The sequence below is a fragment of the Etheostoma spectabile genome, unplaced genomic scaffold, assembly GCF_008692095.1.
Source record: "Etheostoma spectabile isolate EspeVRDwgs_2016 unplaced genomic scaffold, UIUC_Espe_1.0 scaffold00006082, whole genome shotgun sequence".
Classification (NCBI taxonomy): Eukaryota; Metazoa; Chordata; class Actinopteri; order Perciformes; family Percidae; genus Etheostoma; species Etheostoma spectabile.
Genome location: NW_022603326.1, coordinates 32511 through 40000, shown reverse-complemented (window position 1 = coordinate 40000; position 7490 = coordinate 32511).

Here is a 7490-nt window from a genome sequence, read left to right as displayed (position 1 = left end):
ACTCCCCCTGTCATCCTCCGCCTGGTTAATGTGGAGCTAAGGGGTGTTAAAACGCGGTAAAAATCATCCGGGGGAGACGCACCATGAGCGGACTGAGCTGTCCAAACTCCCCCTGTCATCCTCCGCCTGGTTAATGTGGCGCTAAGGGGTGTTAAAACGCGGAAAAAATCATCCGGGGGAGACGCACCATGAGCGGACTGAGCTGTCCCAACTCCCCCTGTCATCCTCCATCTTGTTAATGTGGAGCTAAGGGGTGTTAAAACGCGGTAAAAATCATCCGGGGGAGACGCACCATGAGCGGACTGAGCTGTCCCAACTCCCCCTGTCATCCTCCGCCTGGTTAATGTGGAGCTAAGGGGTGTTAAAACGCGGTAAAAATCATCCGGGGGAGACGCACCATGAGCGGACTGAGCTGTCCAAACTCCCCCTGTCATCCTCCGCCTGGTTAATGTGGCGCTAAGGGGTGTTAAAACGCGGTAAAAATCATCCGGGGGAGACGCACCATGAGCGGACTGAGCTGTCCCAACTCCCCCTGTCATCCTCCATCTTGTTAATGTGGAGCTAAGGGGTGTTAAAACGCGGTAAAAATCATCCGGGGGAGACGCACCATGAGCGGACTGAGCTGTCCCAACTCCCCCTGTCATCCTCCGCCTGGTTAATGTGGAGCTAAGGGGTGTTAAAACGCGGTGAAAATCATCCGGGGGAGACGCACCATGAGCGGACTGAGCTGTCCCAACTCCCCCTGTCATCCTCCGCCTGGTTACTGTGGAGCTAGGGGTGTTAAAACGCGGTAAAAATCATCCGGGGGAGACGCACCATGAGCGGACTGAGCTGTCCCAACTCCCCCTGTCATCCTCCGCTGTGGAGCTAAAACGCGGTAAAAATCATACTGAGCTGTGTCACGCTACTGGGAGCTGGTGTTAAAACGCGGTAAAAATCATCCGGGGGAGACGCACCATGAGCGGACTGAGCTGTCCCAACTCTCCCTGACATCCTCCGCCTGGTTATTGTGGAGCTAGGGGTGTTAAAACGCGGTAAAAATCATCCGGGGGAGACGCACCGTCGGCGGACTGAGCTGTCCCAACTCCCCCTGTCACCCTCCGCCTGGTTACTGTGGAGCTGGGGGTGTTAAAACGCGGTAAAAATCATCCGGGGGAGACGCACCATGAGCGGACTGAGCTGTCCCAACTCCCCCTGTCATCCTCCGCCTGGTTAATGTGGAGCTAAGGGGTGTTAAAACGCGGTAAAAATCATCCGGGGGAGACGCACCATGAGCAGATTGAGCTCTGCCATCTGCCCCTATGTCCCTGCTCCTGGTAACCCCTGAAGAAATAGCCAAAAATTGTTTTAAATGAATCCGGGGAAGACGCACTGTGAGGGGACCGAGTTCTGCCAGCACTCCCTGTCATATTTCGCCTGGTTAATGTGGAGGAAAATGGCGTTAAAATGCGGTTAAAATCATCCGTGTGAGAGGCTCCATGGGTGGGTTGAGCTCTGCCTGCTCCCCCTGTCATGCTCCACCTGGTTACTGTGGTCAAAAAGGGCGTTAAAACGCGGTTAAATTCATCCGTGTGAGAGGCTCCATGGGTGGGTTGAGCTCTGCCTGCTCCCCCTGTCATGCTCCACCTGGTTACTGTGGTCAAAAAGGGCGTTAAAACGCGGTTAAATTCATCCGTGTGAGAGGCTCCATGGGCGGGTTGAGCTCTGCCTGCTCCCCCTGTCATGCTCCACCTGGTTACTGTAGTCAAAAAGGGCGTTAAAACGCGGTTAAACTCATCCGTGTGAGAGGCTCCATGGGCGGGTTGAGCTCTGCCTGCTCTCCCTGTCATGCTCCACCTGGTTACTGTGGCGAAAAAGGGCGTTAAAACGCGGTTAAAATCATCCGTGTGAGAGGCCCTATGTGCGGGTTGAGCTGTGCCTGCTCTCCCTGTCATGCTCCATCTGGTTACTGTGGCCCAAAAGGGCGTTAAAACGCGGTTAAAATCATCCGTGTGAGAGGCCCTATGTGCGGGTTGAGCTGTGCCTGCTCTCCCTGTCATGCTCCACCTGGTTACTGTGGCCCAAAAGGGCGTTAAAACGCGGTTAAAATCATCCGTGTGAGAGGCTCCATGGGCGGGTTGAGCTGTGCCTGCTCTCCCTGTCATCCTCCGCCAGCTAACCATGGAGGTAATCACCGACACGTTGCGGTTAAATTCATCCAGAGGAGAAGCCCCATGAGCGGATGGAGCTCTGACGCTCTCCGCCGTCTTTCTCTGGAGGCCCATGTTTTCAAAAACTGGGTTTCTCAAATCGTGCGGATGGTAGCTGCGAAAACCACCCCAAAGTGACGCTCACCGGAGAAGGGGGAAGCCACAGAAGCTCTACTGTCTCCCCTCCTCCGGTCGAAAAACTTAGAAAAAATCCAGAATTTTTCGCCCCTGGTAACCTAAGTTTTTTTTCTAAGTTTTTCGACCGGAGAAGGGGAAATGCAGAAGCGGTTGACCTTCTCCCGCTTCTGCAAATGCCTTCTCCGGTCGAAAAACTTTAACTTTTTAACACTTTGAAAAAGGCTCCAGGGCCCTAATCCGCCACTCTTATCCCCAGCTAGAGGCTCTGTTGCTGGGCAATGGCCCCCAGGGCTGCAGGCCTCCCTTCTCTGCCCCAGAAACATGCACTGACACTGGGTTAAAAGCCTCCAGCACCCTCACACCCCCTCGTTAGGCCCAGCTTGTGGCTCTGTTGCCGGGCAACGGCCTCCAGGGCTGCAGGCCTCACCTCTGTGCCCCACTCTCAAGCACTGAAGCTGGGTTAACAAGCTCCAGCACACTCACACTCCCTCGTTAGGCCCAGCTTGTGGCTCTGTTGCCGGGCAACGGCCTCCAGGGCTGCAGGCCTCACCTCTGTGCCCCACTCTCAAGCACTGAAGCTGGGTTAACAAGCTCCAGCACACTCACACTCCCTCGTTAGGCCCAGCTTGTGGCTCTGTTGCCGGGCAACGGCCTCCAGGGCTGCAGGCCTCACCTCTGTGCCCCACTCTCAAGCACTGAAGCTGGGTTAACAAGCTCCAGCACACTCACACTCCCTCGTTAGGCCCAGCTTGTGGCTCTGTTGCCGGGCAACGGCCTCCAGGGCTGCAGGCCTCACCTCTGTGCCCCACTCTCAAGCACTGAAGCTGGGTTAACAAGCTCCAGCACACTCACACTCCCTCGTTAGGCCCAGCTTGTGGCTCTGTTGCCGGGCAACGGCCTCCAGGGCTGCAGGCCTCACCTCTGTGCCCCACTCTCAAGCACTGAAGCTGGGTTAACAAGCTCCAGCACACTCACACTCCCTCGTTAGGCCCAGCTTGTGGCTCTGTTGCCGGGCAACGGCCTCCAGGGCTGCAGGCCTCACCTCTGTGCCCCACTCTCAAGCACTGAAGCTGGGTTAACAAGCTCCAGCACACTCACACTCCCTCGTTAGGCCCAGCTTGTGGCTCTGTTGCCGGGCAACGGCCTCCAGGGTGAAATGCATCCCCTGTATGCCCCACTCTCATGCACTGAAGCTGGGTTAACAAGCTCCAGCGCCATCACACTCCCTCCCTAGGCCCAGAAAGTGGCTCTCACTCTGGCCTTTGACCTCCAGGGCTGCAGGCCTCACCTCTGTACCCCAGAAACATGCACTGACACCGGGTTAACAGGCTCCAGCACCCTCCCACACCCCCCAAAGGCCCAGTAAGTGGCTCTAAGTCTGGCCTGTGACCTCCAGGGTTATAGGCCTTCACTCTATGCCCCAGTTACATGCACTGACCCTGGCTAAACATGTTCCAGCACCCTCCCACACCCCCCAAAGGCCCAGTAAGTGGCTCTGAGTCTGGCCTATGACCTCCAGGGTTATAAGCCTTCACTATATGCCCCAGTTACATGCACTGACCCTGGGTAAACATGTCCCAGCACCCTCCCACACCCCCCAAAGGCCCAGTAAGTGGCTCTGAGTCTGGCCTATGACCTCCAGGGTTATAAGCCTTCACTATATGCCCCAGTTACATGCACTGACCCTGGGTAAACATGTCCCAGCACCCTCCCACACCCCCCAAAGGCCCAGTAAGTGGCTCTCACTCTGGCCTGTGACCTCCAGGGTTAAAAGCCTTCACTCTGTGGCCCAATAACATGCACTGACACTGGGTTAACAGGCTCCAGCACCCTCCCACACCCCCTCAATGCCCAGCAAGTGACTCTAAGTCAGGCCTGTGACCTCCAGGGTTATAAGCCTTCACTATATGCCCCAGTTACATGCACTGACCCTGGGTAAACATGTCCCAGCACCCTCCCACACCCCCCCAAGGCCCAGTAAGTGGCTCTCACTCTGGCCTCTGACCTCCAGGGTTATAAGCCTTCACTCTGTGGCCCAATAACATGCACTGTAGCTGGGATAAAAGGCTCCAGCACCCTCCCACACCCCCCAAAGGCCCAGTAAGTGGCTCTAAGTCTGGCCTATGACCCCCAGGGTTATAACCCTTCACTCTGTGGCCCAATAACATGCACTGTAGCTGGGATAAAAGGCTCCAGCACCCTCCCACACCCCCCAAAGGCCCAGCAAGTGGCTCTAAGTCTGGCCTATGACCCCCAGGGTTATAACCCTTCACTCTGTGGCCCAATAACATGCACTGACACTGGGTTAACAGGCTCCAGCACACTCCCACACCCCCTTAATGCCCAGCAAGTGGCTCTAAGTCTGGCCTATGACCTCCAGGGTTAAAAGCCTTCACTATGTGGCCCAATAACATGCACTGACACTGGGTTAACAGGCTCCAGCACCCTCCCACACCCCCTTAATGCCCAGCAAGTGGCTCTAAGTCTGGCCTATGACCTCCAGGGTTAAAAGCCTTCACTATGTGGCCCAATAACATGCACTGACACTGGGTTAACAGGCTCCAGCACCCTCCCACACCCCCTTAATGCCCAGCAAGTGGCTCTAAGTCTGGCCTATGACCTCCAGGGTTAAAAGCCTTCACTATGTGGCCCAATAACATGCACTGACACTGGGTTAACAGGCTCCAGCACCCTCCCACACCCCCCAAAGGCCCAGCAAGTGGCTCTCACTCTGGCCTGTGACCTCCAGGGTTATAGGCCTTCACTCTATGCCCCAGTTACATGCACTGACCCTGGGTAAACATGTCCCAGCACCCTCCCACACCCCCCAAAGGCCCAGTAAGTGGCTCTAAGTCTGGCCTATGACCCCCAGGGTTATAACCCTTCACTCTGTGGCCCAATAGCATGCACTGACACCGGGTTAACAGGCTCCAGCACACTCCCACACCCCCCAAAGGCCCAGTAAGTGGCTCTAAGTCTGGCCTGTGACCTCCAGGGTTATAGGCCTTCACTCTATGCCCCAGTTACATGCACTGACCCTGGCTAAACATGTTCCAGCACCCTCCCACACCCCCCAAAGGCCCAGTAAGTGGCTCTGAGTCTGGCCTATGACCTCCAGGGTTATAAGCCTTCACTATATGCCCCAGTTACATGCACTGACCCTGGGTAAACATGTCCCAGCACCCTCCCACACCCCCCAAAGGCCCAGTAAGTGGCTCTGAGTCTGGCCTATGACCTCCAGGGTTATAAGCCTTCACTATATGCCCCAGTTACATGCACTGACCCTGGGTAAACATGTCCCAGCACCCTCCCACACCCCCCAAAGGCCCAGTAAGTGGCTCTCACTCTGGCCTGTGACCTCCAGGGTTAAAAGCCTTCACTCTGTGGCCCAATAACATGCACTGACACTGGGTTAACAGGCTCCAGCACCCTCCCACACCCCCTCAATGCCCAGCAAGTGACTCTAAGTCAGGCCTGTGACCTCCAGGGTTATAAGCCTTCACTATATGCCCCAGTTACATGCACTGACCCTGGGTAAACATGTCCCAGCACCCTCCCACACCCCCCCAAGGCCCAGTAAGTGGCTCTCACTCTGGCCTCTGACCTCCAGGGTTATAAGCCTTCACTCTGTGGCCCAATAACATGCACTGTAGCTGGGATAAAAGGCTCCAGCACCCTCCCACACCCCCCAAAGGCCCAGTAAGTGGCTCTAAGTCTGGCCTATGACCTCCAGGGTTAAAAGCCTTCACTCTGTGGCCCAATAACATGCACTGACACTGGGTTAACAGGCTCCAGCACCCTCCCACACCCCCTTAAGGCCCAGCAAGTGGCTCTAAGTCTGGCCTATGACCCCCAGGGTTATAACCCTTCACTCTGTGGCCCAGTTACATGCACTGACCCTGGGTAAACATGTCCCAGCACCCTCCCACACCCCCCAAAGGCCCAGTAAGTGGCTCTAAGTCTGGCCTATGACCCCCAGGGTTATAACCCTTCACTCTGTGGCCCAATAGCATGCACTGACACTGGGTTAACAGGCTCCAGCACACTCCCACACCCCCTTAATGCCCAGCAAGTGGCTCTAAGTCTGGCCTATGACCTCCAGGGTTAAAAGCCTTCACTCTGTGGCCCAATAACATGCACTGACACTGGGTTAACAGGCTCCAGCACCCTCCCACACCCCCTTAAGGCCCAGCAAGTGGCTCTAAGTCTGGCCTATGACCCCCAGGGTTATAACCCTTCACTCTGTGGCCCAGTTACATGCACTGACCCTGGGTAAACATGTCCCAGCACCCTCCCACACCCCCCAAAGGCCCAGTAAGTGGCTCTAAGTCTGGCCTATGACCCCCAGGGTTATAACCCTTCACTCTGTGGCCCAATAGCATGCACTGACACTGGGTTAACAGGCTCCAGCACACTCCCACACCCCCTTAATGCCCAGCAAGTGGCTCTAAGTCTGGCCTATGACCTCCAGGGTTAAAAGCCTTCACTCTGTGGCCCAATAACATGCACTGACACTGGGTTAACAGGCTCCAGCACCCTCCCACACCCCCTTAAGGCCCAGCAAGTGGCTCTCACTCTGGCCTGTGACCTCCAGGGTTATAGGCCTTCACTCTATGCCCCAGTTACATGCACTGACCCTGGGTAAACATGTCCCAGCACCCTCCCACACCCCCTTAATGCCCAGTAAGTGGCTCTAAGTCTGGCCTATGACCCCTAGGGTTATAACCCTTCACTCTGTGGCCCAATAGCATGCACTGACACTGGGTTAACAGGCTCCAGCACCCTCCCACACCCCCTTAAGGCCCAGCAAGTGGCTCTCACTCTGGCCTGTGACCTCCAGGGTTATAGGCCTTCACTCTATGCCCCAGTTACATGCACTGACCCTGGGTAAACATGTCCCAGCACCCTCCCACACCCCCTTAATGCCCAGTAAGTGGCTCTAAGTCTGGCCTATGACCCCTAGGGTTATAACCCTTCACTCTGTGGCCCAATAGCATGCACTGACACTGGGTTAACAGGCTCCAGCACACTCCCACACCCCCTTAATGCCCAGCAAGTGGCTCTAAGTCTGGCCTATGACCTCCAGGGTTAAAAGCCTTCACTCTGGTGCCCAATAACATGCACTGACACTGGGTTAACAGGCTCCAGCACCCTCCCACACCC